General features: G+C 42.4%; 1 long non-coding RNA gene across 1 annotated transcript; it reads left to right on the top strand.

The window, feature by feature from the left end:
- The first annotated feature begins 15,887 nt into the window (after positions 1 to 15,887).
- Positions 15,888 to 16,510, top strand: LOC130112335 (uncharacterized). Its single transcript, XR_008810235.1, has 3 exons — positions 15,888 to 15,936; positions 16,162 to 16,280; positions 16,398 to 16,510. It is a non-coding gene; the product is annotated as an uncharacterized LOC130112335 (long non-coding RNA).
- The last annotated feature ends 1,312 nt before the right edge of the window (positions 16,511 to 17,822 follow it).

The raw sequence follows: 17,822 nt of genomic DNA, 5'->3' as shown, positions 1-17,822 counted from the left end.
CTGCAGGTAGGCTTTTGCATTTCTATGAGATTTGGGTTTGATCACTGAACGTTATTCTCCAACATTAGACACATAAAAATGATAATATTCTGACCAATAAGCAGTGTAAGCCATGATCCATGTTATGATGATCATAATTTGAAAGCCATGTCTTTCAAGATTCCCAAAAAATACTGTTGTACCTAATCAAACCAAAACTAAAAGAATGTATGGAGAATTATTATCTATACCCTAAAGCACTGTTTTCCGGTGTTTATGTCCGTGTCCTTTTGATTCTATCCTGATAACGCTCTTGTACAGAGTTAAGTTGAAGTTTGCACAATTAGAGCAGCAGTGAATAACAGAAGAAGTCATCCATGATGTACTGACATGTGTTTTTAGACCCACAGTGTCTCTCAACAACCAACCACAGTGCTGACTGGCTGCAGAAGAACTTTGGTTTCTTCTCCGTGTTTGCCTCTTTGAGAGACTTCTATCACCTCAACCCCAACTTCTCTGGAGTAAGTCTGAGGAACGTGAACATCCATACTGAAATACATTACTAAATATATCAAAATAATTCAAGTAATTGAATTCTTTCAAATCTGTCCATTTCCTTTTTCTCTCTTGTCCTGTCTTTCATCTGGTTTTTCTCTCTCCAGCTGGAGGCCCTGCGGCTGCTGTCACCAAAGCAGAGTGCAGAGCTGGTTACATTGCCCCTCCATACTGATCCAGAGAGAGAAATCATCATCAACAAGGTGTTTGACCACCTGACAGAGTCTCCCAGGGACAGGAAATTCCCTGACTTCTTGTTACACCTTGTTTTGTTTGCTGGAGAGGTAAGAAGCATGGAGTTAATTGTTTCTTGTAAAATGTATTTTGTAAATGACATGTCTTCTACTGCTGACTTGAAGTAACACTTTATTTTTCACATCTCTAAGGGAAACATTTCCTGTTCTTCATACAAAACACTGTGAGTTTTCTGTCTGTTTACATCTGACTGGAATCTGCTAAGACATATATTTGACTTTATTTCATAATGACTGCAGTATGATGTTAAACTTCACATGTTGTTGGGTTTCAGCTTTGCAAGACTGGACCAGGCCTTGCTTGTTGTTCCTCATGATATGGCATCAGCCATCACCCGCAGCAAGATGGACTTATCTGAACAAGTGCCCCCAGGTGAGAGGGCCGGTCTACATAACAATCATTATCACAGTCACAGTCACAGTGGAAAAAATAACTTTATTTCTACTGCCATTATCCGTTTTAAATTAGTTTGAATATGTTAATTGGACAATGTTAGAAAAAGTCTAATACGTACACTACCGTTCAAAAGTTTGGGATCACCCAAACAATTTCGTGTTTTCCATGAAAAGTCACACTTATTCACCACCATATGTTGTGAAATGAATAGAAAATAGAGTCAAGACATTGACAAGGTTAGAAATAATGATTTTTATTTGAAATAAGATTTTTTTTACATCAAACTTTGCTTTCGTTAAAGAATCCTCCATTTGCAGCAATTACAGCATTGCAGACCTTTGGCATTCTAGCTGTTAATTTGTTGAGGTAATCTGGAGAAATTGCACCCCACGCTTCCAGAAGCAGCTCCCACAAGTTGGATTGGTTGGATGGGCACTTCTTTGAGCAGATTGAGTTTCTGGAGCATCACATTTGTGGGGTCAATTAAACGCTCAAAATGGCCAGAAAAAGAGAACTTTCATCTGAAACTCGACAGTCTATTCTTGTTCTTAGAAATGAAGGCTATTCCATGCGAGAAATTGCTAAGAAATTGAAGATTTCCTACACCGGTGTGTACTACTCCCTTCAGAGGACAGCACAAACAGGCTCTAACAGGTACTATTTAATGGAGATGCCAGTTGGGGACCTGTGAGGCGTCTGTTTCTCAAACTAGAGACTCTAATGTACTTATCTTCTTGCTCAGTTGTGCAACGCGGCCTCCCACTTCTTTTTCTACTCTGGTTAGAGCCTGTTTGTGCTGTCCTCTGAAGGGAGTAGTACACACCGGTGTAGGAAATCTTCAATTTCTTAGCAATTTCTCGCATGGAATAGCCTTCATTTCTAAGAACAAGAATAGAAGTGCCCATCCAACCAATCCAACTTGTGGGAGCTGCTTCTGGATGCGTGGGGTGCAATTTCTCCAGATTACCTCAACAAATTAACAGCTAGAATGCCAAAGGTCTGCAATGCTGTAATTGCTGCAAATGGAGGATTCTTTGACGAAAGCAAAGTTTGATGTAAAAAAAATCTTATTTCAAATACAAATCATTATTTCTAACCTTGTCAATGTCTTGACTCTATTTTCTATTCATTTCACAACATATGGTGGTGAATAAGTGTGACTTTTCATGGAAAACACAAAATTGTTTGGGTGATCCCAAACTTTTGAACGGTAGTGTATTTGTGGAGAAAAGCATGGTGAGCAACGCAGAAATAAAAAAGCTCAGGGAGAGACAAATAAAACACTTTTTAACGTCACTAGTAAAGATTGTATGGGTGTAATATCTGGAATGTACAGAAAAACCTATCTGCATCTTCTTGTCACAGGTTGCATCACTAGCAGTGGAGAGGTAAGTATCTGGACTAACTTTAAGTCACTTACGTCCAGCTGTTGTCAAGCCATTAGTTAATCACAGTAAAGTAATAACCATTTAATGTTTGGTTTTTTTTCCCCAAGTGCCACATCACCCCAATAAATGGTAAGTTTTGTAATTACATTAATGACTCAAATATGTATGTATCTATTATTTAACATTTTATTGTTAATTGTCACCATAAATATATGTATTGCTATTTTCACAGTAACACATATTTGCACTGGAGTGAACAGGTAAGATTTCTAAAGCATGCCCCCTAAAGCGGAAATGTCTTGTAGTGCTTGATTTCATTTTACATAAACATTTTCAGTATCAGCTAGGCTCTAAGTTTCTGTCCCATTTCTCCACCAAAGCACCAGGCTACAGCAACAGCTTGACAGTGGAACGATGAACGGACATTTCTGTCACTTTGGCATTGAAGAATACGCCTGTGCTTCGGTAAGTCACAGCACCTCTGAGATTCAGTGCATTTTCTAATCTTCACTTTCTTTTCAGTTCACCTAATTTCATTCTACTTTCAAAGACGGATGAATCAGTTCATCTTGATACACCGTTTATTGACAGATAGGTTTCATCGCTCAACTAAGTGACATCTTCAGTCTAAACTGACTGCAGGTATTCCCACCCTTATAAACAATAGAGTACAATACAGTTGCATAATGACCGAAACCAATGACCAGTTTCACCTGCAAATATGGGTGTGGTCATTGATCATATGTACTATTCACAGAGGATTAGGGATTGTTGCAATCACAGCATTGAAAGATGACAACAGATGTATAATAATCAAAACCAACGACCGGTTTCATGATCAAAAATGGGTGTGCCCATTAGCTAGAATTTTGATGGCCATGTGTACTATTCACAGAGGATTGGGGAATAGTGGCAAACACAGTATTGTAATATGGTGACAGATGTACTCTTAGGCCCTCCCCTCAGTTCAGGGATGGACGTTCCCTCTTAACACAGATGGCCTCTTTGACTCCCCGTTCAAACCACCGTTCCTTCCTACCAAGGATGTTTACATCCTCATCCCCGAAAGAGTGGCCACTGACCTGTAGATCGGTGTAGACTGTGGACTCCTGGCCTGACGTGTTACTTCTCCAGTGTTGTGCCATTCTTTTGGCCAGCGTCTGTTTTGTTTCCCCAATGTACAAGTCACGGCTGTCCTCTTGGCACTTAACAGAATATACCATATTGCTCTGTTGGTGCCAGGGGACCCGATCCTTGGGGTGGACCAACTTCTGGCACAGTGTGTTTTGGGGTTTGAAAGCAACTGAGACGTGACGTTTTGAAAATATGCATCTCAGCTTTTCCGACACTCCTGCCACATGTGGAATCACCACTGGTTGACACTTAGGCAGCTGTTGTCCTTCTCTCTTCGATTGGCTGGTGCACTGTTTGGGCAGCTTCCTGACTTCGACAAATGCCAAGTTAGTAGGATAACCACACTTAACCAGGGCCTGTTTAATGTGGGATTTCTCCCCTTCCCCGGCCGCTGTGTCAGTGGGGACGTTGTCAGCTCAGTGGTCCAGCATCCTGATGACTCCTAGTTTGTGCTCCAGTGGATGATGAGAGTCAAACCTTAAGTACTGATCAGTATGTGTAGGTTTGCGGTAAACATCAACAATCAAATGTCCCCCATCACCAACTGCAATTTCACAGTCTAAGAAAGCCTGTCATTTTTCACATCCTCCCTTGTGAACTTGATGTGGTTGTCTATACCATATTTGACCTGAGTTGATCCCAGAGTTGAATCCCTAATCCTCTGTGAATAGTACACATGATCAATCGTCACACCCATATTTGCATATGAAACTGGTCGTTGGTTTCAGTCGTTAGGCACTATATTGTACGGTATTGTTTATAAGGGGTGGGGATACCTGCAGTCAGTTTAGGCTGAAGTTGTCACTTGGCTGATTGAGGAAACGTATCTGCCAATAAACATTTTATGCAGATGAACTGATTCATCCTTCTTTGATTTTCTTACCTGGATTATCGAGCATGCATCAAGACATTCATTCTACTTTGTTATTGTCACCCAGCTGTCGCTGTTGAAAGCAGAGGATCTGGCTGCAGTTTTGAAGTGTAACCAGGCCTCCAGTGGCTCCAGACCTGCCTGGAAGCTGTTCCTCTCCAAAGCCTCTGCGGTGATGAATGCAGCTCTGGATCTTCTTGCCAACACGGTACAAAACAAACCTAGGATTCCACTACAAAAATGAAATTAAAATGCAATTATAATTTGTTGGACTGAGCAATGCATCATCATTTATTATGGCACCAATTCAAAAATGGCGATGAGACAAAAAGCTGGGTCAATCACAATGAATTGATGACTGATTCCGTTATTTAATACAACCCACAATAAGTATTATTTCATGATATTTTGAACCAGATACTGTGACCATTACATACTCTACCTGGTCACAAGCTCTGGAAAACTGGTTTTCCACCAATTTCCTCCACAAACCAGCGGTTTGTCTATTAGAAAAAAGTTGTTCTTGTACGCAAATTCAAGCTGAAAACCGAAACTTTAAAGATATTGGAAATAGTACAAAATTAAGTTTTTAAGATAAAATTTTGTCTTTGTAATCCAGTCTTTGCAGGTAATGATTAGTTTGATATAAATCACTTGTATTGCCTTACAAAAAATAGTAAAAAATAAAACTATAAACTTAATTTAAAAATTTTTTTTGATTTTACTTTGTTGGTAGCATAAGTAAAAAGAGATGGAAAGGTGTTGCTATGATGTGACAAATCCTGAACGAACACACCAGTATTTTGATAAAGCTTAATTTTTCGGGAAAATAGTTTTTAAGATGAACAAGAAAATTGACATTGACAAACAGATTCTGTTTTGCGATAACACAAACAATTTGAATGTTTACTTTTGAATTAATGCAGGAATAGACAGTATTCATTGACATTTTTCTATCTCTTGTAGACATTGGAGCTCAGTCATCCTGCCATGTCACTGGTCCTGGATTCAATCGCAGAAATCAGATTTGACACCTTCACTGTGGAGAACTTCCAAGATCCTGCCTTCATCAAACTGTGGTTTAACCACAGGCTCCGCCTCTTCCTGCCTGCCGTGTCCCAACACTTCCTGTCCTGTCTCAGCACCAAGAATTTAAGCTGCAGCACCTACCAAACCATGTGAGTGTCACAACATTTACCGTGCAATAATAATAATAATACATTTTATTTGTAGGCGCTGAAAGGCGCCTACAAATAAAATGAACACAGTAAAAAACATGCAGCACTGTATCAGACAGCATAAAATCAAAACAAAGCAGGGTAGACAATAAAAAGTTAATACAACAGATAACTATAAAATAATCATCTGAACAAAACTCAATGAAGTGTGGATCAGACTGAATATGCCAGTTTGAAAAGGTACATTTTGAGATGGGATTTGAAGGTTGAAAGAGAGTCAATGTTGCGAATTTCTTGAGGGAGAGGGTTCCATAGGCGGGAGTACAGAACATTCTGGGTAATACAAGAGCGTAACTGTATCCTTGAACCATAGGAGTCTTCTCACATATTTAATCACAAAACTTTGTTCAAATTTCCAATACAAGTCTATCAATAAACTTTTCACCTAATCTCTGGTCCCAGTGTGCAGAGCCTGAGCCATCACCAGTCAAACATGGAGCTTTCCAGGCAGAAGTCTGTCTACACACACTTCATAAAAGTCTTCCTCAACAGGAATTACACTGCAGGTAGGCTTTTGCATTTCTATGAGATTTGGGTTTGATCACTGAACGTTATTCTCCAACATTAGACACATAAACATAATCATATTCTGACAGATAAGCAGTGTGAGCCATGATCCATGTTATAAGGATCACAGTTTGAAATACTTGTCTTTGAAGATTCCCAAAAAATGATGTCATAGCTAATTAAAACAAAACTAAAAAGATTGTACATAGATTTATTATCTATACCCTAAAGCATGGTTTTCTGGTGTTTATGTCCGTGTCCTTTTGATTTTATTCTGATAACGCTCTTGTTCAGAGTTAAGGTGAAGTTTGCACAATGAGAGCAGCGGTGAATAACAGGAAAAGAAGTCATCCATGATGTACTGACATGTGTTTTTAGACCCACAGTGTCTCTCAACAACAAACCACAGTGCTGACTGGCTGCAGAAGAACTTTGGTTTCTTCTCCGTGTTTGCCTCTTTGAGAGACTTCTATCACCTCAACCCCAACTTCTCTGGAGTAAGTCTGAGGAACGTGAACATCCATACTGAAATACATTACTAAATATATCAAAATAATTCAAGTAATTGAATTCTTTCAAATCTGTCCATTTCCTTTTTCTCTCTTGTCCTGTCTTTCATCTGGTTTTTCTCTCTCCAGCTGGAGGCCCTGCGGCTGCTGTCACCAAAGCAGAGTGCAGAGCTGGTTACATTGCCCCTCCATACTGATCCAGAGAGAGAAATCATCATCAACAAGGTGTTTGACCACCTGACAGAGTCTCCCAGGGACAGGAAATTCACTGACTTCCTGCCCCACCTGGTTGTGTTCTCTGGAGAGGTAAGAAGCATGTAATTAAAGGGTAAAGTAAGCACTCCTTTTTAGCCTGTCTCTGCCTACTCCCTTTTTTTAAAGGTGATAAAAAGGGGTGGAGATATATTAATAATAATAATAAATCAATCTTATATAGCACTTTTCTAACACTCAAAGTCATTTTACAATAAACGGGGTGAAACAAGACAACAGATACACATAAGACAAACATACAGGGATGTAGAGGAGAGGAATCAGGAACACTGTATTTGACATGTCACGTCATGTACTTGCGTACATGAGATGAAATGAAATATCGTTTCCCCCAGTCCACAGCAGTGCAACACAAAGTCAAAAACACATATCCAAAAACTACAAGAACATATATCCAAACTATAACACATATATCCAAACTATAATGCATATATCCAAACTAAGAATACACATGTCCAAACTAAACACATATATCCAAACTAAGCAAAAGAAAAAAAATCACTGTCCAAGAGAACCAACACCAGGATGACTGTCGGAACTGCCAGTCTGCATGGCCAGCAACCAGCTCAGCCTGCCCCACCTCCGCATCCTGTCAGACCGCCCTCGGTGCCTCCTCCTCAGGCGCAGCTCCGGCAGGGCTGTGGTCCTTGGGCCTACCGGACACAGCAGACCAGGCTGTCTCAGCCAGACACCCCCAACACACCACCCTGCACTCCACACAACGACTCTAAAACACAGTCAATACTAGGTGAGGCTTCCGCCAGACCGCCCTTGGTGTTATCGGAACTGCCAATCTGCATAGGCTAGCAGTTAACTTTGCCTGCCCCGCTTCTGCATCCTGTCAAACTGCCTCGGTGTTACCTCTTTGGGCGCAGCTTCAGGCAGGGCTGTGATCCCTGGGCCCACAGGACACAGCAGACCAAGCTCTCCCAGCCGATCCAGCGCCAGCTCTCCCAGCCATCAAATGAAGACAAAACTTAGGCGCAGACATGGACAAAGACACTGCATGGACGGTACTAGGTGAGGCCGCCGCAAACATAAGTTCACGCCACCATCTTCCCACACCTGAAATGGAAGTCAGTGATGGTGGTGTGGGGTCAGTGAAGGTGGCAGTGTTGAAGTAAAACACATCACCCCAGCTTCTCAAAAGTCTAACCAGAGAGTTTAGTTGGCTGATGCCAACGTGTTGCTTTTCTACTCACCTCATATTTCGTTCGTCTAATCGCTGGACCCCACATGTTGAGTACATCACATGGGTCTCGCGTCTTTGATGCCCCCATATTAAGTCAGGGGTGGATGGAAGTTTTCTCCCAGAAGTAGTACAAAGCATAGATTTTCTTCCTCAGAGGTGTCCGGGTGGCATAGCGGTCTATTCCGTTGCCTACTAACACGAGGATCGGCGGTTCGAATCCCAGTGTTACCTCCAGCTTGGTCGGGCATCTCTACAGACACAATTGGCTTGTCTGCGGGTGGGAAGCCAGATGTGGGTATGTGTCCTGGTCGCTGCACTAGCGCCTCCTCTGGTCAGTCAGGGCACTGCGTCCCCCTGGCGAAATTCCTCTCTGTCAGGTGAAGAGAAGTGGCTGGCGACTCTACATGTATGGGAGGAGGCATGTGGTAGTCTGCAGCTCTCCCCGGATCGGCAGAGGGAGTGGAGCAGTGACCAGGACAGCTTGGAAGAGTGGGGTAATTGGCCGGATACAACTGGGGAGAAAAAAAGGGGGGGGAAAAAGATTTTCTCCCTCAAAGTATCAGTTTGAAGCTTCTCATTTTTTGAGTCTATCGTAGCAGCAATCAGTCCTACCATGTTTGATCCTTACCTACAAGTTTTCAGCTCAAATAGGGTTACTACCCTTTAAATGTTTACTGTTCACTGGGTTTCATAAATTTCATAAATTTGATCATTTGAAGTAACCTTCTTTATGTTTCACTTCTTTAAGGGAAATATTTCCTGTTCTTCATACAAAACAATGTGAGTTTTTCTTTCTCAGTTTATATCTGATTTGTATTTTGCAATGTACTTTTTTACCTCTATTGATAAATTACTGCAGTTTGATGTTAATCGAAACATGTCATTGGGTTTCAGTTTCACAAGACTGGACCAGGCCTTGCTTGTTGTTCCTCGTAATATGGTGTCAGCCATCACCCGCAGCAAGACGGACTTATCTGAACAACTGCCCCCAGGTGAGAGGACTGGTCTACATAACAATTATTATCACACTCACAATTAAAACCTTTATCTACTGCTGTCATCAGTTTTACATCAATTTCAGTGATTCATTTGCAAGGCCAGGTCAAAAAGTAGTATACTTTAGTGTATTAGAAATATAATCTATGTATGCTAAAGTTAGTGCAAGTATACTTTTACTTTTTGTGCTTAAAGTATTCTTAAAATGTACTTTTGAAAAGTGTACTTCGAAATAGATGTCATTAACAACTGAAGTTGTACTCAAGCAGTAGTTGAATACACTTTAGTATACTTGAAAGCGACAAAAAAAGTACAAAGAACATGAAATTGTATTTAGTACATTCTTTAAAAAGTATAATTTAAGTATGATATTTTTCCGCTTGGGGAAAATTGTGAAAAGCATTGTGAGCAAAGCATAAATACAATAGACAAAGAAATAAAAAAATGTGTTACACCATTTTGATGCCATTTGTTAAAATCATATGGGTATGCCATCTTGAGTTTATCTAAAACCTATCTGCATGTACTTCTCACAGGTTGCGTCATTTACAGTGGAGAGGTAAGTATGTGGACTAACTTTAAGTCACCTACGTCTAACTGTTGTCTAACTAATAGTCAAGAACAGTAAAGTAATGGATATGTAATCTTTTTTCTTTCCAAGTGCCATGTTACGCCCACAAATGGTAAGTGCTCAGTAACCTTTATGACCCCGTTTTGTTAAATGATGCTACATTTTATTGTTAATTGTCACCGTGAATGAATTTATTGCTATTTTCACAGTAACAGATATTTGCGCTGGAGTGAACAGGTAAGATTTCTAAAGCGTGCCCTAAAGCTGAAGTGTCCTGTAGTGCCTTGATTTCATCTTACATAAACATTTTCAGTATCAGCTAGGCTCTAAGTTTCTGTCTTGTTTCTCCACCAAAGCACCAGGCTACAGCAACACCTTGACAATGGAACGATGAACAGACATTTCTGTCACTTTGGCGTTGAAGAATACGCCTGTGCTTCAGTAAGTCACAGCACCTCTGAGATTCAGTGCATTTTCTAATCTTCACTTTTCTTTTCAGTTCACCTAATTTCATTCTACTTTGTTATTGTCACCCAGCTGTCGCTGTTGAAAGCAGAGGATCTGGCTGCAGTTTTGAAGTGTAACTGGTCCTCCAGTGGCTCCAGACCTGCCTGGAAGCTGTTCCTCTCCAAAGCCTCTGCAGTGATGGATGCAGCTCTGGATCTTCTTGCCAACACGGTACAAAACAAACTTAAGATCTCTAGTACGTTGATTAAGGTAGTCAGGGTTTTGGGTACTTTATTGTTACATAACATAACACTCATGAACAACGTCACTTTGCTTCTCCTCTTCCTGATATGCTCCTCTGCATCGCCTTCTCTACCTCAGTATCTGCCTTCACAGACCCTCTATTGTCCCCTATTGGATAGCTCGCTTTACTACATGATCCTACTACAAAAATTAAAGTGATTTATATATTTTTGATGCCAAAGATTACATAATGCATCATCATATATCATGACACTAATTCAGACACAAACCTCTTACAGTTAGTTGTATGCCTACATTTTTAAAAACAAGGTAGCGGGGGGCGGGGGGGATGCATCTGGGTCGTGAAGCGGTCTATTCCATTGCCTACCCAACATGGGGATCGCCAGTTCGAGTCCCCGTGTTACCTCCGGCTTGGTCAGGCGTCCTTGTTTCCGGGCGATAGATGGGTTTCCTGTTTACAAACATTACTGGGTGTGTGCACAGCCAGGGGGCAAAACCGCTTTGGGAGCTCTCAAAAGATTGTGAGATGCATAGTCTTTTGAGAGCTACCAAAGCGGTTCAACAATGGAAATGTTCAACATTTTCCACCCATCCTTTTGGCAGTTTGTGCAGTTTATTGTACAACAACTGCGCGTCATCTCTGCTGTATCTGAGCTCTAGCTTGGTTAAGATCTCTGCGCTGTAGCTGCTTTCTGCCCCCTAGTTGCGCACGCATCTCTGTGATGATGTTGCACGGAAACCCTCCTATAGTGCAGTTGAAGGCGCTGGCACTTGTTCACGGCACAAGTCGATCTAAGGTGTGGCCAGTACTTTTTTGCTGATTTCAGGACATGTTGCGCTGGCAGTAGTCGGGCGCAATGGAGGCTCAATTGTAAAACGGTTGGATTAGAACAGCGGTCGGGAACCTATGGCTCGCGAGCCATATATGGCTCTTCCGGTGACTGCATATGGCTCCCAGACAATTTTGAGTTGAAAAAAAATCAGTTTGCAACTGATTTTAAAATACTTGTGATATTTCTTAATAATACTGTGTCGTTTAAAGTAAACAGAAATTAGTTTTGAAGATAAATTTCACGGGTCACGGGTCACCCGTGGGTCGGGTCGGGAACCAATGGCTCGCGAGCATGTCCGGGTCATTGTAAAGGTGAAAAAATCAATTTGATCAGATAGCCAACTAGTTTATCCGCTTCAACCCTTGTAACGGAAAAGATGGCGAAAAGAAAAAAAGACGATGATTAACCGTGTATTCCAGGCTGCGTGGACAGAGGAATTTGCATTTGTGGAGAGAGCAGGATTTGCGGTATGTCTAATATGCAATGATAAAATTGCATCGATGAAACGGTCAAATATAAGCACATTTGCATGGAAATCTCCAGGGGGGGCCAGCAGGAAAAGGGCACGCGAGGAGCTACAGACGAGTCAGCAGTAACTACGTGTGTGGACCAAGCCAGGTGACGGGAATTCCGCTAGCGTTGCGGGGGCTTTGGCAATAGTAAGGAATGGAAAGCCATTCACAGATGGCGAGTATGCCAAAACATTCATGCTTGATGTGGCCAATGAACTGTTTGATGACTTCCCAAATAAAGACAAGCTAATCAAACGAATAAAAGACATGCCCCTGTCAGCAAGAACTGTGCACGATCGTAGCATCATGATGGCAAATCAAGTCGAGGAAACACAAATTAAGGACATAAACGCCGGGACATACTTTTCTCTCGCGTTAGATGAGTCAACAGACGTTAGCCATCTATCTCAGTGCAGTATCATTGCCAGGTATGCTGCAGGTGACACACTGCGTGAGGAAAGCTTGGCTGTTTTGCCAATGAAAGGGACAACAAGAGGAGAGGACTCATTCACGTCTTTCATGGAGTTTGCAAAAGAAAAAAAACTACCGATGGATAAACTTATTTCTGTCTGTACTGATGGTGCACCCTGTATGTTGGGGAAGAACAAAGGATTTGTAGCGCTTCTCCGTGAACATGAAAAGAGAGCCATCCTAAGTTTTCATGGCATCCTGCACCAGGAGGCGCTTTGCGCTCAGACGTGTGGCCAGGAGCTTGGCGAGGTGATGTCTCTGGTCATTCGAGTGGTCAACTTTATTGTTGCCCGAGCTTTAAATGATCGCCAGTTTAAAGCTCTGTTAGAAGAAGTTGGGAATCATTATCCCGGTCTGCCTTTACACAGCAACGTGCGTTGGTTGTCAAGGGGAAGGTGCTCAGCCGTTTTGCAGCTTGCCTGAGTGAAATCCGGACTTTTCTTGAAATGAAAGGCGTCAAGCATCCTGAGCTACACAACACTGACTGGCTCCTGCAGTTTCACTATCTCGTGGACATAACTGGCCATCTGAACCAGCTCAATGTGAAAATGCAAGGTATTGGAAATACAATCTCATCCCTTCAACAAGCAGTGTTTGCATTTGAAAGCAGGCTGGAAGTCTTTCTCAGGGACATTGAAACAGGTCGTCTTCTGCACTTTGAAAGACTGCAACAATTTAGAGATGCATGCTTAGCAAGTGACTCCACTCAACATCTGGATCTCCAGCAGCTATCTGGCTTTACGTCCAATCTCCTGCAGTCATTCAAAGCACGTTTTGGAGAATTGCGTGCGCGCACTGGTCTTATCAAGTTCATCACTCATCCACATGAGTGTGCAGTGGACAAAATCGACCTGACATGCATCCCCGGGGTCTCTATCGGAGACTTTGAGCTGGAAGTTGCTGACCTGAAGGCATCAGACATGTGGATGAGTAAGTTCAAGTCACTTAATGGAGAGTTGGAAAGTCTTGCGCGACAGCGAGCAGAGCTGGCGAGGGAACGAACACAAGTGGACAGAAATGAAAAATCTTCAACCTGAAGACCAGCTGATTCTTAAAACTTGGAACGAGCTTCCTGTGACATACCACACAATGCAGCGTGTGAGTATTGCCGTATTGACCATGTTTGGCTCTACATATGCATGTGAGCAGTCATTCTCGCATATGAGGAACATTAAGACCAACCTACGCTCACGTTTAACTGATGGAAGCCTCAACGCCTGCATGAAGCTCAACTTCACCACGTATGAACCAGACTACAAGACCATCAGCAAAACCATGCAGCACCAGAAGTCGCATTAAAAGTAAGACATATTTAATTTATTATACGTTAAAAATACTATATGGCTCTCAATGAAATATATTTAGAAATATTTGGCTTTTATGGCTCTCCCAGTCAAAAAGGTTCCTGACCCCTGGATTAGAAGGAATAAATTGTCAGTAGGAGTGGTGGGGGCTGTCTACAATTATGGCCAATCAAATCCGTTCCTCTCATTCCCTTTAAAAGCAATGCGCTCTCTGTAACGGCGAACTACCAATTTTGTAATGGACGACGGAATTCCAGACCAGCTAAGGCGAAAAAGCTTCTCCCAGCTGGAAACTGATGTCCTTGTGTGAGAGGTGCAGAGTTGCCAACTGCGCATTCAACAGACATTAACACCAATTCCAATGTGATATGAAACAACATGCGAAGGAGGTTATTTGACAGGCTACCGTTTAATGTGTCTTCGTTCTCACCGGTGTCTTTCTTGCTTTCCTGCCCATTCTATGAACACAGCAGGACACCTTAAATAGTTGCGATCACAGATCAATGAGCCTAGGCAATCAATTCGTGCTCTCAGGTTGAATGAAGTTAATTTGAAATGTTGAAATCCCCATCACCATGTTGTTTTCCATGTGTAACGATGCGCATTGACTGTTTCATGTTGGAAGACAATGATACATGTGCAGATATTTTGTTTTGTGATTTAAAAGGTTTAGGGGAGTAGTCATTAGTTAGATTATTCACAAAATAGGCTACCATAACACACATAGAAGTGGCATGTTGTGATTTTGGACAAGTCTATGCTTAGTGCATCTTCACCTAAAGCCCGGAAACTACCACACAACATCTGTGTCGGCACTAAGACGTGGTCTGATCAGGCAGAGATGCAGGTGTAATATTTGGTTTTATTTGGTACCAAACTCGCACTTCAGCACCTTATTTTGACTGACACACCCTCTACAGCATACCCCCCCCCCCCACCGGTTCCCAGCTGACGATTTGTTTGTCTGTTGCTCTATTTGCTTTTTAACTTTAACTGTAATATCTAACAACTTAAAATCCCCTTGGTGGATTTTATTTGGCACTAAACTAGTTCTGTGCCACCTTGATTTTGACTGACACACACTCTACTGCACCACCACACCCATCTCGGCACAAACGAGGTTATGGTGAGACCGGAAATTATCAAACGTGCCTAGACGGGAGAAAAACATCCTTGCGCCTGTAGCAAATTTTGGGGGCAGCTGGGAACCGCCACCATGAGGACGCGAACCGGGGTCGTCTGCGCTAACCAGTCAACTAAAGCGTCCAACCCGTTAGCCAAGGGCTAGCAAGTCTATTCATCCTTGACCGTTACACTACCCCCCCGTCCTTCGGGAAGCACGTCCCAGCGCTTCAGCATACATATTCCCTCACGCCTCTGGGCGCACGCGCTTCTGATGGCTCACGCTCTCACCATCCCACTTCTGCAAGGCTGGATTATGGACTGAGCATGCTGGGCGAGTGCTCCGGGGCCCCGGACCACGAGGGGCCCCAAAAGGTCAGGGGTATTGTGTTCACGTATAGTAGCGATCCCAAGTCATACCCTACAAGGGACGTTTGACCCATTAGCCAAGGGCTAGAGAGTCTATTCATCAGTGATCGTTACATGCCCAACAAAATTGTCACTATGTCCAGGTTAGCACCAACCTTCCACCATCCAGAAACTAGAGCCCTGAAAGTTTGATTTAGAGTTTTGAATTGCAGGAGTAGACAGCGTTCATTGACGCATTTTTATCTCTTGTAGACGCTTGACCTCAATCATCCTGCCATGTCACTGGTCCTGGATTCAGTTGGAGAAATCAGATTTGACACCTTCACCATGGAGAACTTCCAAGATCCCGCCTTCATCAAGCTGTGGTTTAACCACAGGCTCCGCCTCTTCCTGCCTGCTGTGTCCAAAGCCTTCCTGTCCTGTCTCAGCACCAAGAATTTAAGCTGCAGCACCTACCAAGCCATGTGAGTGTCACTACATTTACTGTGTACAGAGCATTCTGGGTAATCTAAGAGCTTCACTATATCCTTGACCCATAGCAGTCATCTCACATATTTTATCACAGAACTTTGTTCAAATTTCCAATACAAGTCTTCTCAATAATCAACATAACCAAAATGACTTTTCACCTCATCTCTGGTCCCAGTGTGCAGAGCCTGAGCCGTCATCAGTCAAACATGGAAATCTCCAGGCAGTTGTCTGTCTACACACACTTCATAAAAGTCTTCCTCAGCCGGGATGACACTGGAGGTAGGTTCTTAAATTTCTATGAGTTTTGAGTTTGATAAGTGAGTGCAATCCTTTTCCAAAATCCTTATCTAAAATAAAAATGTTCTTGGACACTTATTCATAATACAACTAAAAGCTTGTAGAAAGACATTCATTAACCATGCCAGTAAACATTGTGTTCTGGTGTGTCATCAGTTTTGTTGGGCTGTGTCCAGTTGTGTTTATCCAGTCTTCTCTGTGGTTCAGAGCCTCGGTGCAGATCGCATAATCAAAGCAGCGGCGAATGGCTGGAGGCGAACTTCAGAGGCTTTTCTGCCCTTGTCTCCTTCCATGACCTGCAAGAGCTGTATTCAAAGTTTTCGGCGGTATGTTTTATGATAAGTTGTATACATCACAAATCACTTTATTCCCTTTGACACTCTCTATAATATATTGTGCGATGTATTAATGTTGCATGTGTGTGTTTGAATGTGTGCATTCAGCTGGAAGCCTTGCCACATTTGACAGTGAGACAGCTTGCAGAAGTCTCGTCCACACCAGGTCAGCTCACTTCTCCGGGTCAGGTTGGCATGGTGATGGCCCATGTCCCAAACCAACACTTCACAGCCTTCTTTGATTACTTCTCTCCTGCTATCATGGTGAGACAGGGTCATACTTGGCAACTTCATGTAAAAAAAGAAAAGAAAAGCATGTTTCAATAAACACCATTTTTCTGGCTGGCACCAGGAAGCATGTTTCGGTTTACATACACCGCATAGCCAAGACGATGTTCATCAGCTTACCTAGGAATAACTACTGTTCAGGAAGACAATTAAGAACTCTGCTCAGACTTTCAGGAAACGCAGTAGATAATTGCTTTTGCACAAGTTAGTTGCAAAGTAATTTGCCTTGAAGTCTGCAAATCCTCTAATCAACAGCTATTATTTATTAGGACAACTTTCTCTCTTTGTTGCTGTATTAAATTGATAATCCATGATTTTCTCCCTGAAATTAGCCAGCAGAGAATAACTCTGTCTCTCGCCTCTCAACCTCCCCTCATGACTTCCCATATCTTCCCCTCTCATTTCTTGAAACCCTTTTCATTCTATCATTTCTCTCTCTCCACTTTTCATCCTGCAGGGTCGTGAGAACGTGCTCCTGTCTGAGGTGCGGTCTGCCATGTTACAAGTGGTGTTTGATCGAGCTAACCTCTCTGAACCCTCTGTGCGTGACTGGGAAGTATTGGACTGGCTTCATAACCGCCTTGCCCCGCTGTTGGTTGACCTGTCACCGCGCCACGTCGCCCCCTTTTTCAGGATCATAGTGGGCAGGAACTGCAGTACTGAGCAGCAGGCGTAAGTGAATCTGCTCGTGGGTTACAGGAGTGTTTTTATTTTTCTTAAAATAAATTTGAGACTTTTAACATTTTCTCCACTCGACTCATTTCATTGATGGAGGAGATTTTTTTGTTGGACAAACGGGCCAATATGAGATTCATTTATATGGATCCCTTTAAGATTATGGGCATAACTGAGTTGTGTACGAGACCCAAACTAATTATTTCTTTTTCATTGTTAATTTTCTGATTCAGAGTGGAGGTCCTGAATTCCACTATCTCAACCCTTAATGTTACTACACGAAAAGAGATCCATAACAACATCATTCAGTCTCTCAGAGGTACAAATACATTTGACATCGGAGAGCAAAGTCTGATTGACAGTTGAACTCGCTGTGGTTGACCGCACTGCTCCTCTTTCTTAGGACTAAAACCTCTTCGTTGCTATGGCGACAACTACAAACTCAGCTTCTACAGATTCCTGGAGCGTCGCTTTGTAGGATTCCAGTTCCCTAACCTGACCACCTTCCTGTCACTCATGCCTGACGACAAAATGCATCAGGTTATTTGCACGTGTGTGTGTGTTTGTGTC

This window comes from Lampris incognitus, chromosome 5 (genome assembly GCF_029633865.1).
Source record: "Lampris incognitus isolate fLamInc1 chromosome 5, fLamInc1.hap2, whole genome shotgun sequence".
Taxonomy (NCBI): domain Eukaryota; kingdom Metazoa; phylum Chordata; class Actinopteri; order Lampriformes; family Lampridae; genus Lampris; species Lampris incognitus.
The sequence above is the reverse complement of the archived record's forward strand: the minus strand, read 5'-3'. Positions and strand labels throughout refer to the sequence as shown.